The sequence below is a fragment of the Sarcophilus harrisii genome, chromosome 1 (assembly GCF_902635505.1).
Source record: "Sarcophilus harrisii chromosome 1, mSarHar1.11, whole genome shotgun sequence".
NCBI lineage: Eukaryota > Metazoa > Chordata > Mammalia > Dasyuromorphia > Dasyuridae > Sarcophilus > Sarcophilus harrisii.
Window position 1 is genome coordinate 631362503 of NC_045426.1, and position 24661 is coordinate 631387163.

At 34.4% G+C, this 24661-nt stretch overlaps 1 pseudogene; it reads right to left on the minus strand.

Annotated features, from left to right (window-relative positions):
- Positions 1-368: 368 nt before the first annotated feature.
- LOC111719144 lies at positions 369-1131 on the minus strand (annotated as a pseudogene).
- Between the last annotated feature and the right edge of the window lie 23530 nt (positions 1132-24661).

A 24661-nucleotide genomic window follows, 5' to 3' on the forward strand; every position in this document is an offset into this window, starting at 1 on the left:
GCTTTGCCTTCTAATTGTCTATCTCTTCTAATTTTTAAATCTAAAGTTCCAATGGTGTGTGGATTCTAGATTATGGGCATGTGTTCTGTGGCCTAACACTTTGTCCCTTCCAGATTTAGTATTCTTTGTTCTAAGACTCCTCCCAGGGCTTGTGTTCTATGATTCAGTGAGGAGATAAATGCATTCAGTTCCACGGAATTCAGAAGATGTCCATTAAGTTCAATGCTTGGTGTTTACATGAATACTGATACCTACAGGACAATTCTTTTCCTTGAGTTGATTCCCTTGGACTTGAGAGAAATTTCAGAATTTCTTCAGAAAAATTCAAGTTTCAATAAGATTTTTTTTCTTCCAATTTAGTAGGATTTTTACTTCAACTTGGCTTCCAGGGCACAAATCTTGATGTTCTTATAAGCCTGATTAGTTGGGGCTCCCCTTGATGGCTTCTTATCTTTTTGGATTTGAGGCTGAACCTGAACCAGTGTAGGCAAAAATTTGTGTTGATGTGGTAAGAAAGGCTGACATCTCCTGGATTTGATGCCCACATATGAAGGGCTCTTTTCCTTCTGTAAAAGGCAATTTTCATTTTTTCTGAGAACGACAGTCTTTGTTCTTTTCTATGTTCCACTCTTCCTTCTTTTGTGAGAAATGGCTCTCCTGTGAAAAGGACTTCTTCTGAGGGTAACATCCCTCCTTCTGTGAAAAGCTTATTTCCTTCTTTGGAAAATATTCCCCCTTCTGTGGAGAAGTCTGTTCCAGAAATCTTACTTTCTGGTGGGTCATTGCCTGTGTCCTACCCTAAGGACCCATACATACATCCTCAACCTTTGAAGGTGGCATTTCTCCACTTCTGTAGCATGGTTCAGATTAGTTAATTTTAAGGATTGCTTATCCCTGGACTGCTGTCATAACTCTTTCCATCTTTAGCTCCTCAATATAATGCTGAACTGTTTCCTTTTGGTTTTTGATCTCTGTGGTACCAAGAGATATAAATTGTGGAGTGGGTGGTCTGAGGAGGAAAATAGCATGTGACAGTTTTTTCTGAGGCAATACTGGGAGAGATTTTTTCCCAACATGCATGATGAACATACTACCTTTACCTCCTGATCTCTTTGATGGTGCTACAGGTTTTTTTCAGTTCCTGGAGAACCCTGTAAAGAAAAATGATGAGATTAGATATTGAATTGTTTATATCTTTTTCTACAAGTGGGTCAAGGAGTCAGGACTCCTGGAATTTCATTTTACCTCTGCACATCCTAGTTTGGGGACCTTCAATAATTTTTTTCATATCTCTAGATCCCAACTTATTCTTCTGTAAAATAGGAGTAATAATATCTTCCCTACCTTCCTAACAAAGTAGATGTGAGATTCAAATCACATGAGAAAATATATATTAAACCTACATATGGTCCCACATAAGGACTAGACCTTTGATTTCATAGGTATAGACATAGGAAAGCTCCCTGTAATGATGAAGGTTGGCATTTTGTTCTGGAACTTAATATAATACATACATATATATACACACATACACATGTATATACATATATGTTAAAAATGTATATTGCTACATGAACAACAAAATATTATGTTTAAATTATTCATTCCAATTCAACAAAACATGTATTGAGTGCCTTCCTTGTGCCATACACTGTGCTAGGTGTTAGAAATACAAAGGGATTATATTTACCTCTAAAGCCCTAAAGTCTGATTAACAAAGGTAAAGGTTTGAACTCATCCATTATATCAGTAGAAGAAACATCCATGCCAATTATATCAGGTATCTTTTGATGGATCTGAATAGCTTCCTTTTCAGCAATGTGAATGTCTTCTGGGAGGAGATAATCATGAGACATCTGGGTAATGTTGATATCAAAAAATATAATGGGTTGCTATGGGAGATGTGGAACTTCCTATCACTGTAGATCTTTGAGTGGAATTATTATTTGTTGGGGGATTGGTAGGGATTCTTTACTAAGAAAGGGTGAACTAAATGAGTTCTGAGGCCCCTTCACATTGTGTGAATCTGTTTTTATAATTCCATACCTCTGCTTGAGTCTTTATCCTGCTGCTTACTAAGTGTGTGATCTTGGGTGTGAGTCATCTCTCTGACAGTCTCAGTTCCTTCATTTCTCAAAATAAGCATGGGATAATATCTGTAGTACTGACCACATATGGTTATATAAAATAACATGTAAAAGATTATATAAATGTGAGTTATTGTTATTGGGTCCCTTCATCTGCTGAAATTCTGTGTTAGCAATTTTTCCTTCAGTACAATGGCCATCATTAAGACTTGGGGAATCATTAAGCCTCAGCTTTAAAGCAGAACTTACAAGTAACTTTAAAACTAAAATAAAGATTTAAAATTAGGATAAAAATACTTGAACTACCTGTCTCACAAGACCTTTATGAAGATCAATCAAAATAACATTTAATTTAGTCTATTTCTATCTAAATGTGAATTATAACTATTAAAAATGGACTGATAGGCCATTAGGTTATTCTTATTATCATCTTCCACCTCATCATCATTTAGTATCTCAAAATAATAGCTAGGGGGCTCAGTGGATAGCGTACCAGTCTGAAGTCAGGAAGATTCATCTTCCTGCATTTATGTCTCTAGCTGTATGACCCTAAGCAGGTCACTTAACTCTATATGCCTCAATTTCCCCATCTATTAATTGAATCAGAGAAGGAAATGGAATTCCAGTATCTTTGCCAAGAAAACCCCAAGTGGGATCACAAGAATTAGACATGACTAAACAATAACAACAAAATTACATCCAGATGTGGTTTCTTATGGAAAATTTTTCTGGCATCTGGGACAAGACTTGGTTCATAGACTCTTGAGAAAAGCAGAGGGACTTGGCGATATATATTTTTTTCTTCCTTGTAACACACAAATGAGGAAAGTCTTTTGAAGTATTTTCATTAGTGTGAGGGTCTGCTGGAAGAAGACAATCATGGGACATCCAGGCAAGGTTGATGTTCAAAGTTGTAATGGTCTTCCATGAGAGATAGTCATCTCTATCATTAATAGAAATAAGTCATTTATAACTTCATGGAAAATGAATGGAAGAGGTAATTTTGGTCAGGAGTAGCCACAAATTATACTACATAGGACTCTGTATGAATTGCCCAAGAGTAGTCTCCAGAGACCTGAGCTAGGCCAAAAGGGAGTTTAAATCTTCAAATCAAAATGATTGCTTTGGAGAAGCAAAGAACCTCAGAACTAAGAGGAGCCTCAGAGATCATTTAGATTCTTTTTTGTAAGGAATCCCTTCTACAATACATCTGACAAATTCTCTTCTAGCTCAAAAACTTCCAGCAATGAGGAATTCCTTCTCCCCTGAGGCAGCCCATAACTCTTTTAGATAGCAAACTTCAAGTCTTGTGATCATCTCCTCCATGGCTGCCATTGCAATGGGGTGTTTTGTTGTTATTGTTGATGTTTGTTTTTTTATTCTTGATGTTGCTTGTCAGTACTGCTACCCCTCCCACTGTTTGTACCCTCATAAGTCTGCCCAGTTGTCAATAAAATGTTCACAAAGCCCCTATTCTGTATCGGCACTGTGCTAAACCCCTCCAAAAGTACTCGTATAATCTCAAGGAATAGAGAACACAGACTATGACCTTTCACATATGATTATGTGCTTCTCTAATTCAAGTGACTAGAAGACAGAAATTTGTGAGTTAGCTTTCCTCTCAGGAGAATAGTGAGTCACCTTTGATATCTGAAGCATGTTTTAGTTGTTGCTGCTTGTCCTTCATTCCTGCTGAAAACCATGACATCAGGGAGGTGATACCATGAATTGCAAATGAATTGGATTTAAGTGAGGGAGAGCTATGCAAAGTCATCAGTCTCACTCTCTTCTCTGGAGGCATCTGGGTCCAGTGGAAAGATGTCGATCAAGATGACTGGTGATGGTCCCAGATGGACAACACAAGTACATCAGAGAAAAGACTATGGTCTAGAATTCCTGACTATAAGCTTGGATTTTGAATCATTATGCAAAATATTATTAAAATCTCTTGGTACTTCTCTGTCTTTTCTTTGTTCTAATTACTATCCCCTAGCTTTAATTTGACCGCAGCTTCAATTACATTTAATTGCTTTTCCCAGTGGTTCATATGGTAAAAGTTCAGATCCTAACTAGTGTACTTCCTAATCAAGAAAAGCTTCTGAACTTAGATAGAAGCTATGCTTATTATCAGGGCCTCCAAAGAGAGCATTCAAATAAATTAAGCTGACTGAAGTATGTATTTCATCATTAATGTCATCTTTTGTAGTCAGTAAGCATCAGAAATATATCTATACTTATATTTACCAGATAATTACATTCTCTTAAAACTAGTGCTGCATTAACTAATTCTAACTACTTATCCACACATCAATCCAACTATCTATCTACCCACCTAACCATCTATCTACCTTTTTATCTATCATCTATCCATGCAGCTATGTATGACAGTGGATAAAGTGTTGGGTCTGAAGTTAAAAAGATTCATCTTACTAAGTTCAAATCTGTCCTCAGATATTTCCTATCTGTGTGACCCTGGGAAAGTCAATTAATACAAATTGTCTCCATTTTCTATTTCTAAAATAAACTGGAGAAGGAAACAGCAAACTACATTAATATCTTTGCTAAGAAAACTCCTAAAATGGAGTCATGAACGTGACTCAACAATTGAAAATGACTAAACAAAAATCTATTGTTTGTCTATTTCTCTGTCTGTCTGTCTGTCTATCTACCTATTTTCCTGTCCATCTCTCTGTTCATCCATGTATTCATTTATCTACTTAACCTATGATATACGCATACAGTAGCAGAATTTGTAGTAAGAGACACTGAGCCACAAAACCTGCTTCCAATTTTACATCCAAAACTTACCAGCAATGAGACTTTGGTCAAATCATTCATCTCTGAATCCCATCTGTTAAATGAGGGAGTTGGACTAGATACTCTCTAATGTCTCTTGGAGTTAAATGACACAATAAATAGAGCGCTGGTTCTGGAGTCAGCAAGACCTGAGTTCAAATCTTAGACATTTGCTGGCTATGTAACCCCTCAGCAAGTCTTCTTAACCTCTGTGCTTAATTTAAATGAAGATAATAATTGTGTCTACCTCCCAGGGCTACTGTGAGGATTAAATGAAATAATATTTGTGTTGTACTTAGCACAGTACTTAACACATAATATACACTTATATAAATGTGTTTCCTTCTTTCAAGCTCAAAATTTTACAATTCTCATGAATCACTTCAACTCTCAGTATTTCAGTTTCTTCATATGTAAAATGAGGGCAATAATTCTTATTGCTTTGAAGAAAGTGTTTCAAATCTTTTATGTTCTTTATAAATTTGAGTTATTTCTGTTTCATTGTTATCCATTATAATAGTCACAAACTCTTAGAATTATAGTGCTAGCAGACCAATTGAAACAGAAATCCTCTCTCATTGCCCCTTAATAGGTAGTTGGTCATCCAGCCTCTGTTTGATGGTGTACAATTATAAGGAGCTCCTTAGCTATCTTTGAAGCCCCTGCACACATGCAGTCCCTAAATCAGAACCTTCCTGATTCTGGCTATTTCAGTCCCTGTCTTTTCCTCACTACTAATACCATTACCCAGATATGTATCTATATCTATATCTATATCTATACACATACATACATGTGTGTATGTAGATGTATGTATGTGTAATATATGAGTGTGTGCAATATCTGCATGTATAGATATGTGTATAAATATATGTCTACACATATAGGTGTATATGTGTATGCATGATACATTTACATGTATATATATAATTTATATATTCACACAGTCAATGTACATACACAGATACATATACACAGAGGCATATATATATACCTACACATATATGTAAAGTACAAATACACACAAATACATAGAGACATATTTTTAATGTTCTTATATGTTTATATATGAATACTGTTTTGCTTCTGTCTTTCTATCCCCAGGACCTAGCATAGTACTTGTCACAGGCACTTAATGAAGGCACTATCTATCTATCCATCTGAGAATTTTTGAGCACTTCCAAGACTCTAGTATTAATACTATAATCAGCATTTAGTCACATTGTTATGAGAAATTATTTAATTTAACATCAACTCAATCCACTGCTGGCAGAGAAAAAGACATCAATCCAAAAGGGAATAAGTTCCTATGCCCTCCAACCTGTTTTTAACCCAAGATAATTTTAGGGAACATTAGTATCTGGAAGAAGAAAAATACTATTTTTAAAAGTATAAACTTGAGTTTAACATCTGAGAATAGTTGAATAATCAAATTACCCTCAAATTCTTCCCTTAGTCCTCACATTCCTGTCAGTACTCTTAAGGCCCTTGTTTAAGTTGTCTAATGAAAGTTAATCAAATTGCATCATATTGCCAATGTTAATTGAGGTATGAGAGGTGGTGAGTAGTAAAGTCATCATCAATGCATAGAAAACCAGAGAAGGAAGTGGGGAAACAGTGAAGTAAAAGTGATGTCTAATTACATAAACTAAAATAAAACAGAAGAAAGCTTCTAGTACATGGTGATGGTGGGTTGATTGAAATATATAAATTAGATTCACATAGAATGAAATGATCTCTAATTCAGAGTAGTGGAGAGGGGTATCCTAAAATATAGAAATGATCATAAACTGTCTTGTTTTAGTTCATTTCTGTTTTGTTCTTTATTGCTTACAAAGCTTTTGTTAAAAGTCTTGAGGCAGATAGTCCAAATATTGTATTGATTTTATAGATGAGAAAACTAAGATGTGGCAACATTAAGCCTCATATATTCATAGAACTCAAATATGAAAGAGTTCTTAGAGATTATTTAGTCCAGGCCAACTACCTGTTTTTACAAATGAAAAACCTCAGGCTCATGGAGATAAAAATGACTTGTGAAAAGTCATTCAGATAAAAAGTTTCAAGATTTTAAATCTGTTTTATCAAGTGAGTGTGTGATACCAGACTATAGTGACTAAGCCACAGTCCCACAGCAAGTGAATCAAGCAGCAGGCTCCACCTCAAATCTCCTGACTCTTTTCACTATGTCATGTGTTTAATGAAATCCTTCTTTACTATGATAGCTGTCAAATACAGGATGTCCCCTAAGACTTGATGAAGGTTTAAACTATTAAAGCTTACAAAATCAATGTTTATAAAAAGGTTTACAGCTGCACTAAAACTTTTGGAACTTGTATTTGAAGACCATGGTCTTGTTCTCCATAAGTCTTAGAATTGTATAATTGTGGAATTGCTGGGACTGTAGATGGCATATAGCCCAAGCTTTCTCTAAATCCTGTACCTCTACAACTTCCCCTGGGGAAACATTCCTGTGGTAGAGCCAAGATGGCAGAGTAAAGCCTGAAAGCTGTTCAAGCTCTCCTAGTTTCCCTTGAAAAGTCCGTGAAACCAAGCCTTTGAACAGAATCTGACAGAATACTCTCAAACTCAGTAGAGTTTGAAAAAACATCAAGAAAGTCTCACTAGGTTGAAAAGGGTGTTCAGCCCAGTTCAGACAGAGTCTAGGAAAGTCAGTGAGAGGATCATAGTCACAACACAACAGCAAATGAGCCTCTTGGCCATTGCTCTAAAGTAGAGCAAGCCAGTGGTACAAGTTCCAATCCCAGCTCAGAAGACAAATTCTGGGAAAGCAGGCTGTATCTTGGAAAAAACAGACAAAGCTACACTCTGCAAATATAAAAGGCCCCTGTTCTCAAAACCAAGGCTCAGAGGTGGAGAGAAGGGAAAGCAGAAACACTAGGAAAAGCATAAGAGAAGGGGGAAGGGTGATAGAAGATAAGGCAGAAGTTGAGGAGGGTCAAAAACAGCAAAACACTACTAAGGACAAGGTGTAAGAAGAGAACAAAAGTATACACAGGAGAGAAAATAGGATGGAGGGAAATACAGAGTTAGTAATCATAACTTTGAATGTGAATGGGATGGGGCGGAGCCAAGATGGCGGAGAAGACACACGCGTCTTTCTAAGCTCTTCTCTTACCCTCTTTATCAATATTATATCGAGCCTCAAAAATAGTCTTGACTGCTACAATTCGTAAAGATAAGAAGTAGAACAACTCACCAGCCGAAAAAAATCTGCAGTCTCGCCAAAAAAGGTTGGTTCCGGGGCCAGGGGGGAGATCGGCGCAGACTGGGAGAGAAATTAGGTTCCGAGGAGAGTCTCAAACCGAGGGTGAAGGCACAGATCTCAGCACAAGCGCGCAGCCCCAACCCGCAGTAAGGGGCTTTTCCTTGGGGCAGTTGTGATCCTGCACGGCAGGAGGACGCAGCCCGGGTTAGCCTCCAATCTGCGCAGGGGGGAGCTCGGCTTGGGGCCATAGAGCTTTTCCAGGGCCGATTTGCATCAGGCAGAGACGCTGGGCAGAGTTTGTGGCTGTCTGCATTCTGCAGTCTGCTCTCAGCTGCTAATACTCTCAGTCCCACAAGAGGCTCCGGCCTGGGGCGGTGTTTCACCCAAGTCTCGCCAGGGCAAGCAATAATCCCTCAGCCTACTAAGCAGGTTTTGATAGCTCCGCCAGTGCTGGATGCACCCTCCTGTTGGGGGAGAAAACTCTCACAAGAGCACTCCCATCCTCAGGCGGAAATCGGTTTTCTCCTGCTCTGCAGAGGGCTGGTAACCCCTTGCCTAGGAGACCTACCTAAAGGCTTTCAAATATGAATAAAAGATGAAAGAACAATCGACAGCTTCTATGCAGAAAAGAGCAGGTCAACAAACCTGAAGGACCTCAAACAACAAAAATGCATCAGACTGTCCTCCTTTACATAATGCCTCATAGAAGAGACCATTAAAAGTCTCAAAGAGAGAAGATAAATGGGAAAGGAAGAAGCCTTACAAAGAGCAACAACTCCTGAAATACAATTGGAAAAGTTAAAAATTCTCAGGAAGTGCAGGAAACAAAATTAGTGGTTGGAAAAAATAATTCACTAAAAAAAAAATTAGTGAAATGGAAAAATTCACAGACCAAACAATACATTCAAAACTCAATTGGACATATACAGAAAGAAGTAAAAAAGCTATTGAAGAAAATAATTCTTTAAAAAGGGACTGAACAATGAAACTAATGATTCATTGAGACAGCAAGAATCAGTCAACAAAAACAAAAAAATGACAAACTGGAAAAAACCACGAATTATCTACTCACAAAAACAGACTTGGAAAATAGATCTAGGAGAGATAATCTGAGGATTATTGGGACTTTCGAAAACTATGATGAAAAAAGGCCTAGATACTATTTTACAGAAATCATCAAGAGAACTGCCCAGATGTAATAGAATCAGAAGGTAAAATAGGCTTGAAAAATTCATCAGACTTTAGAAGAAACCCTAAAATAAAAACCCCAAGGAATATTGTAAAATTTCAGAACTATAAGATTAAGGGAAAAATTTTACAAGCACCAAAAAAAACCATTTAAATACCGAGGTGCCACAATAGGATCACCAAGATCTGGCTGCCTCTACTTAAAGGAAAGAAGGCCTGGAATATGATATTCAAGGCACAAGACGAATGCAGCCAAGAATAAACTCCAACTAAGCTGAGCATTTTCTTCAGGGAAGAAGATGGACATTTAATGAAACAAATGAATTCCATTTGTTTCTGAAGAAAAACCAAACTAAACAAAAATTTGATCCAAGGAATAGAACTCAAGAGATGCAGAAAGGTAAAAATAACTCTTAGGGTATTTCTGTTGTGGATATAAAAGAATACATGTATATTTGATTGTACTGATATAACATAAAAGGGAAGTAGATATGGAAAAGGGATGATGGCAGAATAAGGTGGGAAGGAGGGATAAAAGAAACCCATCCCACAAAGGGCTAGGAAACTTATCATATCTGAGGGGAATTTAGGGGAGGAACATTGTGTGAATCTACTCTCATCAGAGTTACCAAAGAAAAAATAATTGGACATTTCTTTTGAGAAAATTCTCTCTTTGCCTCATTAAAAACAGGGGGAGAGGAAAGGGAAAGAAAAAGAGTAACTAGGAAGGAAGGAAAGACTCAAAGGGAGGGAGGGTTATAAAAGGATAAGTATCGTGATACAAGAGAGTACATAAGTTTAAAAAGGGGAAGAGGGTTGGGGGGAAGAATAAGTAAAAGCCAATCTGGGGTTATTAGGATGGCAGGAAATACAGATTTAGTAATTCTAACCGTAAATGTAAATGGGATGAACTCCCCATAAAGAGGAGGCAGATGAGACTGGATCAAAATTCAGAACCCTACAATATATTGTTTACAAAACACATCTAAAGCAGGGGATGCATATAGAGTAAAGTAAGGCTGGAGCAAAATCTTTATGCTTCGGGTGAAGTCAAAAAGCAGGGTAGCCATCCTTATCTCAGATCAAGCAAAGAAAATTGATCTAATTAAGAGATAAGGAAGGTAACTTCATCCTGCTAAAGGGTCATAACGAAGCAATATCAATATTAAACATATATGCCAAGTGGTTGGCACTCAACTTCCTAAAGGAGAGTTAAAGAGAGTTGCAAGAAGAAATAGACAACAAAACTGTAATAGTAGGAGATCTCACCTTGCACTCTCAGAATTAGACAAATCAAACCAGAAAACAAATAAGAAAGAAATTAAAGTAAATAGAATATTAGAAAATTTAGGTATATTGGATCTTTGGAAAAATTGAATGGAATGAAGGGAATATACTTTCTTCTCAGCAGTTCATGGAACCTATTCAAGTTTGACCATATATTTAGGACATAAAGACCTCAAAATTAAATGCAAGAAAGCAGAAATAATGTAAATCTTTCTTTTCAGATCATGATGCAATAAAACTACATTCAACAAAAAGTTGGGGAAATAGACAAAAGTAATTGGAAACTAAACAATCTCATCTTAAAAATGATTGGGTGAAGCAGCAAATTATAGATACAATTAATAATTTCACTCAAAGATAATGACAATGATGAGACATCATACCAAATTTGTGGGATGCAGCAAAGCGGTAATAAGAGAATTTTATATCCTTAGAGGCTTACTTGAATAAAACAGAAAAGAAAAAGATTAATGAATTGGGCTTGCAACTAAAAAACTAAAAATGAAAATTAAAACCCCAATCAAATACTAAATTGGAAATTCTAAAATTAAAGGAGAAATTAAAAAATATTGAAAGTAAAAAAAACTATTGAACTAATTAATAAAACTAAGAGTTGGTTCTATGAAAAGCCAATAAAATAGATAAGCCTTTGGTAAATCTGATTAGAAAAGGAGGGAGAAAATGAAATTAGTAGTCTTAAAAATGAAAAGTACTTTCCACCAATGAAGAGGAAATTAGAAATAATAAGAGTTATTTTGCTCAACTTTATGCCAATAAATTTGATAACCTAAGTGAAATGGATGACTACCTCCAAAATACAGACTTCCCAGACTAACAGAGGAAGAAGTAAATTGTGAATAGTCCCATTTCAGAAAAAGAAATAGAACGAGCAATTAAACAACTCCCTGAAAAATCCCAGGACCAGAATGGATTTACATGTAATTTTCAAACATTTAAAAACAATTGGCCCCAATGCTATATAAATTATTTGATAAAATAGGGAATGAAGGGTCCTAGGAAATTCCTTCTATGGCCAACATTAACTGATACCTAAACCAGGTAGCTAAAGCAGAAAAAATTATGACCAATCTCTAATAATATTGATGCTAAAATCTTAAATAGATATTCAAAAAGACTAATCATCTCAAGATAATACACTATGATCAATAGGATTATACCAGAATGCAGGGCTGGTTCAATAATGGAAAACTATCAATATAATTAGCCATCAATAACAAATTAACAAAAACATATGATCATCAATAGATGCAGAAAAAGCATTTGATAAAATCAACATCCATTCCTATTAAAAACACTTGAGTATAGGAATAAATGGACTTTCATAAATAATCACAGCATCTATTTAAAACCATCAGTAAGCATCATATGTAATGAACAAACTGCAACCATTCCAATAATTCTGAGTGAAACCAAGGTTGCCCTATCACCGTTACTATTTATTGTATTGAAACTAGCTATAGCAATAAGAGCTGAAGAAAAGATTAAAGGAATAAGAATAGGCAATGGAGAAGCCAAATTATACTCTTTACCGATGACATGATATTATACTTAGAAACCCAAGTTCGCTAAAAGTTATTAGAAATAATCCACAACTTAGAAAGTTGCTGGTTATAAAATAAACCCATAAGTCATCAACATTCTTATATATCACTAACAAAATCCAACAGTGAGTTACAAGAAATTCCAATTAAAGTAACTACTGATAATATAAAATATTTAGGAATCTATCTGCCAAGGAAATTCAGAAACTTGAGCAAAATTACAGACCACTTTCAACAAATTAAGTCTAATTTTGGAAAAAAATAAATGCTCTTGGATAGGGCGAGCAAATATAATAAAGATGACAAATAATTACCAAACTAATTTTTATTAGCCTATACAAATCAGACTCCCAAACTATTTTAATGACCTAGAAAAAATAAAACAAAGTTTTATGGAAAAACAAAAGTTAAAGAATTTCAAGGGTGGAAAAAATCAAAATGATTGCACTGTACCAGATCAAAGTATATTATAGGCCAGTTACCAAAACTATTGGTATTGGCTAAGGAATAATTAGTTGATCAGTGGAATAGATTAGGTTTCAAAGGATAAAACAGTCAACAAATGCAACCTAGTCTTTGACAAACCAAAAGATCAACTTTTGGGATAAGAACTTACTGTTTGTAAAATCTGGAAAATTGGAAACTAATTATGGCAAAACTAGGCATTGATCCATACTTAACACCGTCAAAGATAAGGTCAAAATGGGTTCATGACCTAGGCATAAAGAATAATTATTAATAATTAGGAACATGGATAGTTTACCTCTCAGCCAGCTGTGGAAGGGAAGGTCTTTATGAAAATAAAATTTGATTATCAAACGAAAGTTTTTACAAACAAAACTAATACGAAAAGATTAGAAGGGAGGAAAAAAACTGGGAGAAATATTTTTTGCAGTCAAAGGTTCTGATAAAGGCCTCATTTCAAAATATATGAGAATTAACTCTAATTTATAAAAAAATCAAGCCATTCTAATTGAAAAATGGCAAAGGATATCAGACAATTCTCAGATGAAGAAATTGAAACTATTTCTGGTCATATGAAAGATGCTCCAAGTCATTAATCAGAAATGCAATTAAAGACAACTCCTAGGATACCACTACACACCTTCAGATTGGCTAAGATGACGAAAATAATGATGATTGTTGGAGGGATGTGGGAAAACTGGGACATTGATTCATTGTTGGTGGAGTTGTAACATCAACCATTTTAGAAGTTTGGATCTATGTAAAAGTTTCAACTGGTACCCGATCACAGTGTTACTACTGGGATTATCCCAAAGAGATTATAAGAAGGAAAGGACCTATGTGCACGAATTTTGTGGCAGCCTTTTGTGGCTGAAACTGGAAACTGAATGGATGTCCATCAGTTGGAGAATGGCTAATAAATTTGGTATTGAAATTATGGAAATACTTTCCGTGAATAAACAGGATGATTTCAGAAAGGCCTGGAGAGACTTACACGGTGCTGAGTGAAATGCAGGACCAGGAGATCATTATATAACTCTACACTACTAGATGATGACGTTCTGATGGATCAGGCCATCCTCAACGGATCACAAATCATTCTAATGACGTAATGTCTTCCCAGAAAGAACTCGGAGATAAAAACATTACATTGAATTCCAATCCTATAGTTAACACACCTGCATTTTGATTCCTACAATAATTAATAATTGATCGTTCTTTTGTACACAAAATAATGTTTGGTCATTATACTTATTGTATCTAAGTTATATTTTAATATATTTTAACATCACTGGTCATCCTTTTTAGGGAGGGTGGGGGTAAGTGAAAAATTGGAACAAGAGGTTTGGCAATTGTTAATGCTGTAAAGTTACCTATGTATATATCCTGTAAATAAAAGGCTATTAAATAAAAAAATTAAAAAATTAAAAAAAAAAAAGTATTTCTATATATTGCTGACAAAGCCCAGCAGCAAGAGATAGAAAGAGAAATTCCATTTAAAATAAATGTAGACAAAATAAAAAATTTGGGGGTCTACCTGCCAAGACAATCTCAGAAACTGAAGACAATTACAAACTATTTCTCACATAAATAAAGTCAGATCTAAACATTTGGAAAATTATAAATTTCTTATGGATCTGGCAAGCTAATATAATTAAAATGATAATTCTGCCTAAATTGGTCTACTTGTTCAGTGCCATATCAATCAAATAGTCAAAAAATTATTTTATAGAACTAGAAAAAAATGTCAAAATTCATCTGGAAGAACAAAAGTTCAAGAATATCAAGAGAATTACAGGAAAAAATACAAAGGATAGTGGTTTAATAGTACCAGACCTAAAACTATATTATAAAGCAGCATTCATCAAAACCATTTAGTATTGGCTAAGAAATAGAGTGGTATATTGGTAGAATAGATTAGATACATTTGTCACAATAATCCAGGTCTATAGTATTTGATAAACTGCCAAACTCCAGCTTCTGGGATAAGAACTCATTATTTGACAAAAAATTGCTGAGAAATCTAGAAAAGAATTTATTAGAAACTCAGGATAAACCTACATCTCACACCCTATACCAAGATAAGGTCAAAATTGGTACATGATTTGAACATAAAATGTGTTTCCTAAAGCAAATTAGGAGAGCAAGGAATAATTTATCTATTATATCTTTGGAGAAGGTAGGAATTTATGGCCAAAGAAGAATTAGAAAACATTATGAAAGGCCAAATGAACAATTTTGATTACATTAAATTAAAATGTTTTTGCAGGAACAAAACCAACAGAAACAAGATTAAAAGGGAAGTACAAAGCTAACAGAAAATCTTTATAGACAGTGTTTCTGGTAAAGGTGTCATTTCTAAAATGTATAAAGAACTGTGTCAAATTTATAAAAATACAAGTAATTCCCCAATTGATAAATGGTCAAAGGATATGAACAAATATAAAGATAAATGTTGGAGGGGATGTGGAAAAACTGGGACACTAATGCATTATTAATGGAGTTGTGAAATGATCCAACCATTCTGAAGACAAATTTGGAATTATGCCCAAATAGCTGTTAAATACTGTATAACCTTTGTCCTAGTAGGGTCCTTACTGGGCCTTTATCCTATGGAAATCATAAAGGAGGGAAAAGAATCCAAATGTGCAAAAATGTTTGTAATGGCTATTTTTGTATTTGCAAAGAATTGAAGCCGTCATTTGTGGAATAGCTGAACAAGTTGTGGTATATGAAGATAATGGAATAATATTGTTCTGTAAAAAATTATTTAAAAACTGATTTAGAACAATCTAGAAAGATTTACACAAACTGATGCTGAGGGAAACAAGCAGAACCGGTAATACATTGTACAAAATAGCAGCAAGAATGTGTGATGATCAACTATGAAAGACTTGATTCTTCTCAGTGGGTCAGTGATCCAAGGTAAAAAAGAACTATGGAGATTGAATGTAAATCAATACATACTATGATCACTTCTTTTTTCTGTTATTTTTCTCATCCGTGATTTTTTTTCCCTTTTGTTTAGATTTTTTTCTCCCAATATAATTCATAAAGCACTGTGTATTAAAATTATTTTTTAAAAAACAAGGAAAAAAGCAAAAAAAATGTCCAGTTTATTAAAACTCTGTGGCATGAGGTTGTCATATCCAGAAAACTTCTGTTTTAAATGGCATCATTTCACAGAGGATCAAATGAGTGGCACATTATTCTCGAGATGCCCTTTAAATACCAGCTTGATACTTTTTATTTAGTCATCCTATTCATGTTCTTCTTACTTTTAATACATTACAAACTGAATGTTTAATCAAATTTCCAACCCCTGAAATGGAAAAGTTGCCATTCTGCTGATAGAACAAACTGCTTGATATCTTCAGGTAAGCTTCTGATATTTTCCTCTCCACTCCTACCGTCATCCCTATTCCCACCCCCAAATCGTAAATTCTGGGTGTTTGGCCTCTGAAGAGAATTTATATGCTGAGACAAGTTTTGGAAATGGAACTATTTATACTCTTGGTCTACACAAAACTGAAGTTCAATGTAAATTTAGTATTCACGGCATTTCTTCTTCCATGTGCCAATCTTGCTTATGAAATCACAGGTTCTTTTAGTCCATCCTGTTATGCATACAATGGTGCCCAGTTATCCAGCTTCTGTTTACAGATTTCCAGTGACAGGAAACTCCTTCCTCATGAGAGTCCTTTTTGTTATCTGTGGCAGAAAGAAAACTGAGGGTTATAAAGTGGTATGAATTCAGATTCTCGATGATCTTAGCAATAAATCTTTCCATCTGATACTCAACAAGGACAAATCTCTCCTCTAATTCTAATCCCAGTAATAACCCTGGACTTGCTTTGATCTTGCTTTTTTGCCTCTGAACATTATCTTACAGCCTGATGACCTATTCCAGTTTTGCACAGTCAATATAGTCCTGAACTTTCCCAGAACAGGAACTTTCTGGCCCAAATCTTTTCTTTTCCCTTCAGTAATCCATTTAGTTTTAGCCTACTGCATGGAAATCTCTCAGCCATTATCTATGGCAAACTCTGTGCATCCTATTCAGACGTAGGCTGGGTCTGGAAAGAATAATACTAGCACAAAGAATTATTAGAGGTTCACAAATTTCTTCCTCCTCCACAGGTCTGAGAGGTAAACTATCCTATGTTCCTCTAATTTATTTATAAGCACGACCCAATTTGAGGATACGAACAGGGATTAATTTGTAGATTTGTTAATTATTTGCTCAGAGATGAAAACTGAACCTATGAGAGAATGTGAGGTCATCAAGGAGGGGCATCCAAGCCAGAAATTTGGAGAACAAACCACTTTAATAGAAGAAGGATGATATTCTAACATTATAGATTTAGAAGAAGCAAGATGAAAAGTAGGAGAAGAAACAAGAATTCCAAAAACCAAAGAAAAAGAGTGTTTTGGAAATAACCTTATTTTTTATGGGCAACTACCTTTCCACAAATTCATTTTCTCTTACCCTACATAATTATTGCTTTTCTGGAAATTTTATGAACATAGAACTGTGGCTGTAAAGGACTTCAAAGGACTTCTATACCAACCTCCTCACTTAAAGATGAAGAAAATGAGGCCCAGGGAAGTTTGGTGACTTGCCCACAGTCTCACAACTAGTGAGTGTTATGAGTGGGATTTGGGCCTGGATATTTTGATTTCACAGCCTTTTATAGAGAATTTACCAATTGGTCTGCAGGTTTTTCTAGTTTGTCTTAATAATCCATGCCTCCTACCCCAGCACATCTGATCAGCCTACCTTCTTCCTCAGGTATACATATTCTATTATACTACTTCTCACACACAAAATGTTGATACCATGCTGCAGTGTACTTATATCCTCCATGCTTCTTGCTATTGCCCTTTTGATTATATAAAATTGGGGTTCTTTTGAGATTATAATTCTATGAATTGCAGCATCACTGGGAGAAAAAGCATGTTTATTTTGTTTTCTTTTCTTTTTTATTTAATAGCCTTTTAATTACAGGTTATATGTATGGGTAACTTCACAGCATTAACAATTGCCAAACCTCTTGTTCCAGTTTTTCACCTCTTACCCCCCCCATTCCCTCCCCCAGATGGCAGGATGACCAGTAGATGTTAAATATAATTTAAAATAATATAAATATAATTTAATAATATAAATATATAAATTAGATACACAATAAGTATACATGACCAAACTGTTATTTTGCTTTACAAAAAGGATCAGACTCTGAAATATTGTACAATTAGCTTGTGAAGGAAATCAAAAATGCAGGTAGGCATAAATATAGGGATTGGGAATTCAATGTAATGCTTCTTAGTCATCTCCGAGAGTTCTTTTTTTGGGCGTAGCTGGTTCAGTTCATTACTGCTCCATTGGAAATGATTTGGTTGATCTCATTGCTGAGGATGGCCAGGTCCATCAGAATTGATCATCATATAGTGTTGTTGTTGAAGTATATAATGATCTCCTGGTCCTACTCATTTCACTCAGCATCAGTTCGTGTAAGTCTCTCCAGGCCTTTCTGAAATCATCCTGTTGGTCATTTCTTACAGAACAATAATATTCCATAATATTCATATACCACAATTTATTCAGCCATTCTCCAACTGATGGGCATCCACTCAGTTTCCAGTTTCTAGCCAGTACAAAGAGGGCTGCCACAAACATTCGTGCACATATAGGTCCCTTTCCCTTCTTTATGATCTCTTTGGGATATAAGCCCAGTAGTAACACTGCTGGATCAAAGGGTATGCACAGTTTGATAACTTTTTGAGCATAGTTCCAAATTGCTCTCCAGAATGATTGGATTCGTTCACAACTCCACCAACAATGCATCAATGTCCCAGTTTTCCCACATCCCCTCCAACAATCATCATTATTTTTTCCTGTCATCTTAGCCAATCTGACAGGTGTGTAGTGGTATCTTAAAGTTGTCTTAATTTGCATTTCTCTGATTAATAATGACTTGGAGCATCTGAAAAAGCATGTTTAAAAAGGTAGATTTGAGTTCTTGCTTGTTTGTTTTGTTACAATAAGCTCCTTTGGATCCTATAATATCTGTAAAAGTTGAGAGAATTTTCACCTCTGTGACCCATTTATATCTTTACAACCGTTCTAAATACTAAAAGGGATGGGTCTTCTTTCCATTTAACAAGTGAGAAAACTCTACACAAAAAGGTTGAGTGACTTTTGCTGGTAGAATTGGAAATAAAAGCTGGCTCTCTAAGACTCTGGTCCAGGGTCCTTGCAAAGGACCATGCTAATGAAGAAACTCAGCATACATTTCAGAAATATAACCCCTTTACATGTGGAAGATGTTTTTAAAAACTGGGTGGAGAATAGATGAACTTGGGAAGCCTACTCTTTAATTGCTAAAATTACATACAACTGTGGGAACACTAGGCCAAGAGTGGAAAGCCCTTAATCCAGGCCAGAGAGTCTGAAGGTTAAGTTTCAGAGTCAAGCAGGAGCCTGGGTGAGAACTTAAGTTTTGGTGTAATATAATTGAAGACTGGCTAAAATAGGCCTGTTATTTTTGGCAACTCCAGCAACTTTCAGATTGAAAAAGGCAGAAATGGACACACAATCTGTGATCTTTAAAAGAAAAAGAAAAGAAAAACAACAAAAAACAATCTGCCCAAACCCAACTAATATATCCCAACCAGTCTCTTTTTCCTCCCTCTAGTTCTTTTTAACTAATTAAATAAAGAAATTCCACTCAATAAAAGTTCAGTACACTTTTGTGAATTTGTGGATTTTCATGCTGATGCTACTTTTTAAGATTCATATATGGGGAGATATGAAGCCATAGGTATTTTAAGGGAAAGAGCATGGAACAGAAAGTCATGGAATCTGGATTTCAGTAAATATTCCATCATATATTAAACTATGATATTTAGTAAATCATTTCTCCTCTAAGTCACAGTTTCCTCATATATAAAATAGTAATTAGAAATGTATGACCACAGAATGTTAGATGTGGATGGGACTGTATTGTTCATATATCAAAGCTTTTTAAAATGATAACTATATTTCAAAATGATTGGTTTTCTTTGAAAACTTAATATATTATACATTTAAACACATTTTTATAAATGGTTCATAACCTTTAACAGATTCAACTGAAGAGAACTATAACACATACAACACACATAACCACACATACACACACATACACATATATACATGCATACATACTACTACTACTACTGCTGTTGCTGCTGCTACCACCAGATATTATTTCATTTTATTGTCACAACAATATTGGGAAGTAGGTGTTATTATTAAACCCATTTTACAGATGAAGAAATTGAGACAGAGAGGTTGTGCCAAATATTGGACAGCTAAATGTCTTAAACAGGATTTGAACTCAGCATTCTTGAATCCAGCTCCATCAATCAAGCCACTGATCCACCTTGTGCCTATACAATGAAAGCACTGGAATATGAATTTTCCCAGATTATTTCTAGCTCTAAATTCATGATCCTATGATTTTGTGATTCCTTTCCTACTCTACTATTTTATATTGTAAGGTCCCACCATACCCTAATGCCCTACAACACAAGAGTTCTTGTTATAATGTCACTTCAAGTTCTAACATTTTGTGAACTGTGTTGGAAAACTTTATACTCCAAGATCCTTTTCTCAATTCAAATGTTCTGTGCTGTGTGTCTTAATGTTCTGTTTTTGAGATCTCTTCCATCTTTAACAATCTTAAATCTGACTCTAAAATATTTTCCCATCCTACAGATATTTTAAAAAATGAAAAACGACCTATGTGTCAAAAATATTTATAGCAACTTTTGTTTTAGTGGTGACAAAGAATTGGAAATCGAGAGGTTGTCTATCAATTGGGGAATGGATGAATAAATTGTTGTATATAGCTGTGATAGAATATTATTGTACTTTAAGAAATGACAAACAGGATGCCCTCAGAAAAACCTGGAAAGACTTACTGATACAAAGTGAAATGAGCAAAAGCAGATAACTTTGCACATAGTAACCACAATATTTTGTTATAATCTATTATGAATAACTTAGCTCTTTTCAGCAATAATGATCCAAGACAATTCTGAATGACTATGATAAAAGGTGCTCTCCATCTTTAGAGAAAGAAGTGGTAGAACTTGAAGATAGATTGAAGACACTTTTTCTTTATTTTTCTTCTTGTTTTTTTGTCTTCACAGCATGACTGATATGAAAAAGTGTTTTGCATGATTACATATTTATAAATTATGTCAAATTACTTACCTTCTTAATGGGGTTGGGAATGCAAAGGAAAGAGAGAATATAGAATTCAAAATTTGGAAAAAGGAGGTAAGGTTGTTTTTTACATGTAATTAGGGGAAAATAAAATATTAAATTACTGAAAAAAGACAAATGTATTTGGGAGATAATTAAAATACAAATATAATACAATAAAACAATAAAATAAAATAAAATATTGTCCCAGTTTTACCTTCCATTGGCTCCCAATAAGAGCCCAGTCAAACTAATTCTTTTTCTGATCCTGACCATAATACCTTCCTTCTCACTTTTTAAAATTTTCTAGATCTATTCTTTCTATGTATAAAGAATAACTTCCTAGGGAATGGGAATTAATATTGCCAAAGGAATAGTCCCAAGGTACAACCCCTCAATTTCCATTTCTTTTGTCACCACTAAAAAAAAAAGTTGCTATAAATATTTTTGTACACATAGATCTTTTTCATTTTTTTAAATCTCTGTGGGATAAGAAAATATTTTAGAATCAGATTTAAATTGTTAAAGATGGAAGAGATCCCAAATACAGAACATTAACACATGGAGCATAGACCATTTGAGATGGGGAGGATCTTGGAAATTTTATTTATTCCAAAATTTATTTATTCTGTAAGTGATTAACCCAGGTCCTAACTCTTCCACAAAGCTTTCTCTGACTTTCATTCCTATGTTATTTTTATCCTGTACCATTTAGGAGTCACGCTTAGAGTTGGAAAGGAGCTCAGAGGCCACCTAATCCAACCCATTACCATACAATAATTTCCTCTTCAACACTGACAAATAATCATCTAGGCTTTCATTGAAAACCATTAGTGAGGTTAACTTGAAGCAGGCCATTACATTTTTGAAGAGCATTATCTAATAATATCTAAGATCTGCCTCTCTCCATCTTCCATTCATTCCTCTTGTTTCTTCTACTCTCTGAGGTCAAGGAGAATAAATTTCATCCTTCTTCCATAAACAAACTCTTCTACTTTATGAAGTAAGAAACCACAGATAATAGTGACAACTTAGAAGAAACAGCTATAGAGATGCCTTATAATTCATTGCATTATTATAAATATCCAAATTAATTATAAAGGACAAATGAAGAAAGACATTATTTGCATTCAAACAAAGAAATGACAAATAGAAGTATGTGTAGAACAATTTTACACACAGAGAGATATGGAAAATTCACATGATAATTTTATTGTATATCTGAAAGGAATACTAAGTTATGTATAGCAGATTTGCAGTTTTGTGTGCAATCATCATTTTATTGTATTATATTTTGGAAATTCTTCTTTTATTCCATAAATTTAAATTTTTAAAAGGAATGAATGCAAAAAAAATTAATTGAAAACAAAAATCCAAGAAGATAATAATATACAGCATCAGAGTTGGGGTAACAATTTCTCCTCTAATATACCTGACTAGTGTACATTCTGTCTTTGAAGCTGTCTAGTGAAAAGGATTTCCCTATCCAATGAGAAGCTCATGTCAAATTGGAACAGATTTAATCATTAAAGTTTCTCCTTCCATTAAACCTAAAGCTGTCTTTCTGCAACTTCTACATATCACTCCTGGCTCTGTCCTCTATGGCAAGTGAAAAAAATGCCAGATACTTCTTTCACGCATCAATTCTCCATTTTGTCCAAGTTCCTCATTTTATTTCTGTAAAAGCTGAAATACAGGAGGATGATAAGTGACTTGCTCAAAGTCAAAGTCTGAAAGTTTTTGAGCCTAGGCTCTATGTTCTCAGGACTAAAACTGTTTCCATTTTTCATTCAGAAATCAGGTAGAGCTCTATCATTCTATCAAAAGTAAAATATTTATGACTTCCTAGTTTTATTTGATGATTAATTAATGTTTCAAAATGTGAAAGAAGTAACAAACAGCTTTTCTAGATCTGATTCTTAAAAGCAATAGAGATTGGTTGGGGGGGGGGGGGGGTATGGTATGAAAAGGCAGGAAGAGAGGTAGTAGATTCAACTACTTTTTCTTGATTTATGATAGAAGAAAGGAAAGTCAACAGAATGTGGCATGCACCATAGACTATGGGCAAATAAAATTCAAGAGGTTCAGAGGATGGATAGGTAGAAGGTCACTGATTCAAATTCTGTGGAAAACCAATCCAATATTAATGAAAAATGTTCAAGAATTAAATTCTGTAGACAGACAGACAGACAGACACACACACACACACACACACAATTCCAATAAAAAAATCCATAAAAGCAAGATTCCGAAGGCAAAAAAGAAACAATTCTAATGAAGGGAAAAAAATACTTATCTAAAGAGAAAGTATTTGGATGCAAAGGAAATGATTTATGTATAGTACTGATTGATTGCCATCAGAGAAAGAACGTTGCATTTGAAACTCTGAGGTATTCAATAGTTATATTTCAGAGTTTCAAAAACAAACAATACATTTTGCTGGAATTCAAAAGACTTTCACGTATAAGAGTATACTAATTTAAATAATCCAGGATTAATCTTTAGGACATAAAAAAAATCAAAGAAAAGAATGAAATGGGATATTCTAAAATACAAAAAGGAGGTGAAATTGCAACACAATATAATACTCTGCAAAAATGAGTCTAATCATCAATTAAAAAATTGTATCTTCAAAAGTGCTATTTGATGCTTTCCTGAAACAAATTCATAAATGCAAATAGATATAGAAGGTTAGCAGAAGTCTTATCTTGCAATGTTTGTTTTTACTATAAATAGAAAGAGAGAACAAAGATTGGTAAATTGTACATATATATGTATATATATACATATATATATATATAAACTTTTAAAAAGTAATGCAATTTCTTATATTTAAAGCTATTTTTAGAAGGGAGGAAATTTGAATAGAGATGAAAAAGGAAGTATGAAGGGACCATCAAGGCACAGAAAATACCTAAGAAGCTCTTGATTTTAAGGCAATTTAATGAATCAGGAAAGAAAGAATGAGAGTTAAATTAATATTATACTAAAAAAATAATAAGCCTTTCCCCCATAAGTAAATCAATATTTATTGTTAGAGGAATTTAATAATTAAAGGTTAAATAAACAGGAAGATAGGAGTCAAGAGTTAGAGGGGATCTAGGAATATATCATTTAATCTCTCAAACGAGTATGAAGGTCATAGGAGAAGAGGATAAAAGTAATATTGAGAAAGGCTTAAGATGGGGGAATAAAAGATAGATCTATCCTCTGAAAATGACATAAGAGGATCTCACTAAAGAATATTCCTATTGTAGAGAGATATGTGTCTCTGAGAAGACATAAGTCTTTGTCTATAAGAGATAAGGCTTTGTCTGGGAAGAATTTGAACTGGAAAATACTTTCTATGGAAAGGAATTATGCATATAATAACTATATCCTACTTTAGCAATGGAGAATATATGATTTCTCCAGGTAATCAGCACTCAGGAGTTGGTTAGAGGGAATACAAAACAATGGGTAGGATAACTTTTCCTTAGGACAGTAGAGTGATTATGATAAAGCTAAGGAGTAAGACTAAGCCTCAGGTCTTGAGTGATAGGATGACTTCCATCATGATATTGCTTTGATACCACATTGCTTCCTATAGAACTTGACATGTAAATCAGAGTTTAGGAAGATGAACAAATTGTATAACATGGAAATAGTAGCTAGATAAAACAATGAATGGTATATTTGGTTTTGAATCAAGAAGACTTCAGTTTAAATCCTGCATCAAAAACTTACAAACTGAATTATTCTGGACAAGTCACTTATAGTTATCTAATCTGTAAAATGGGGATAATTGTAATATCTA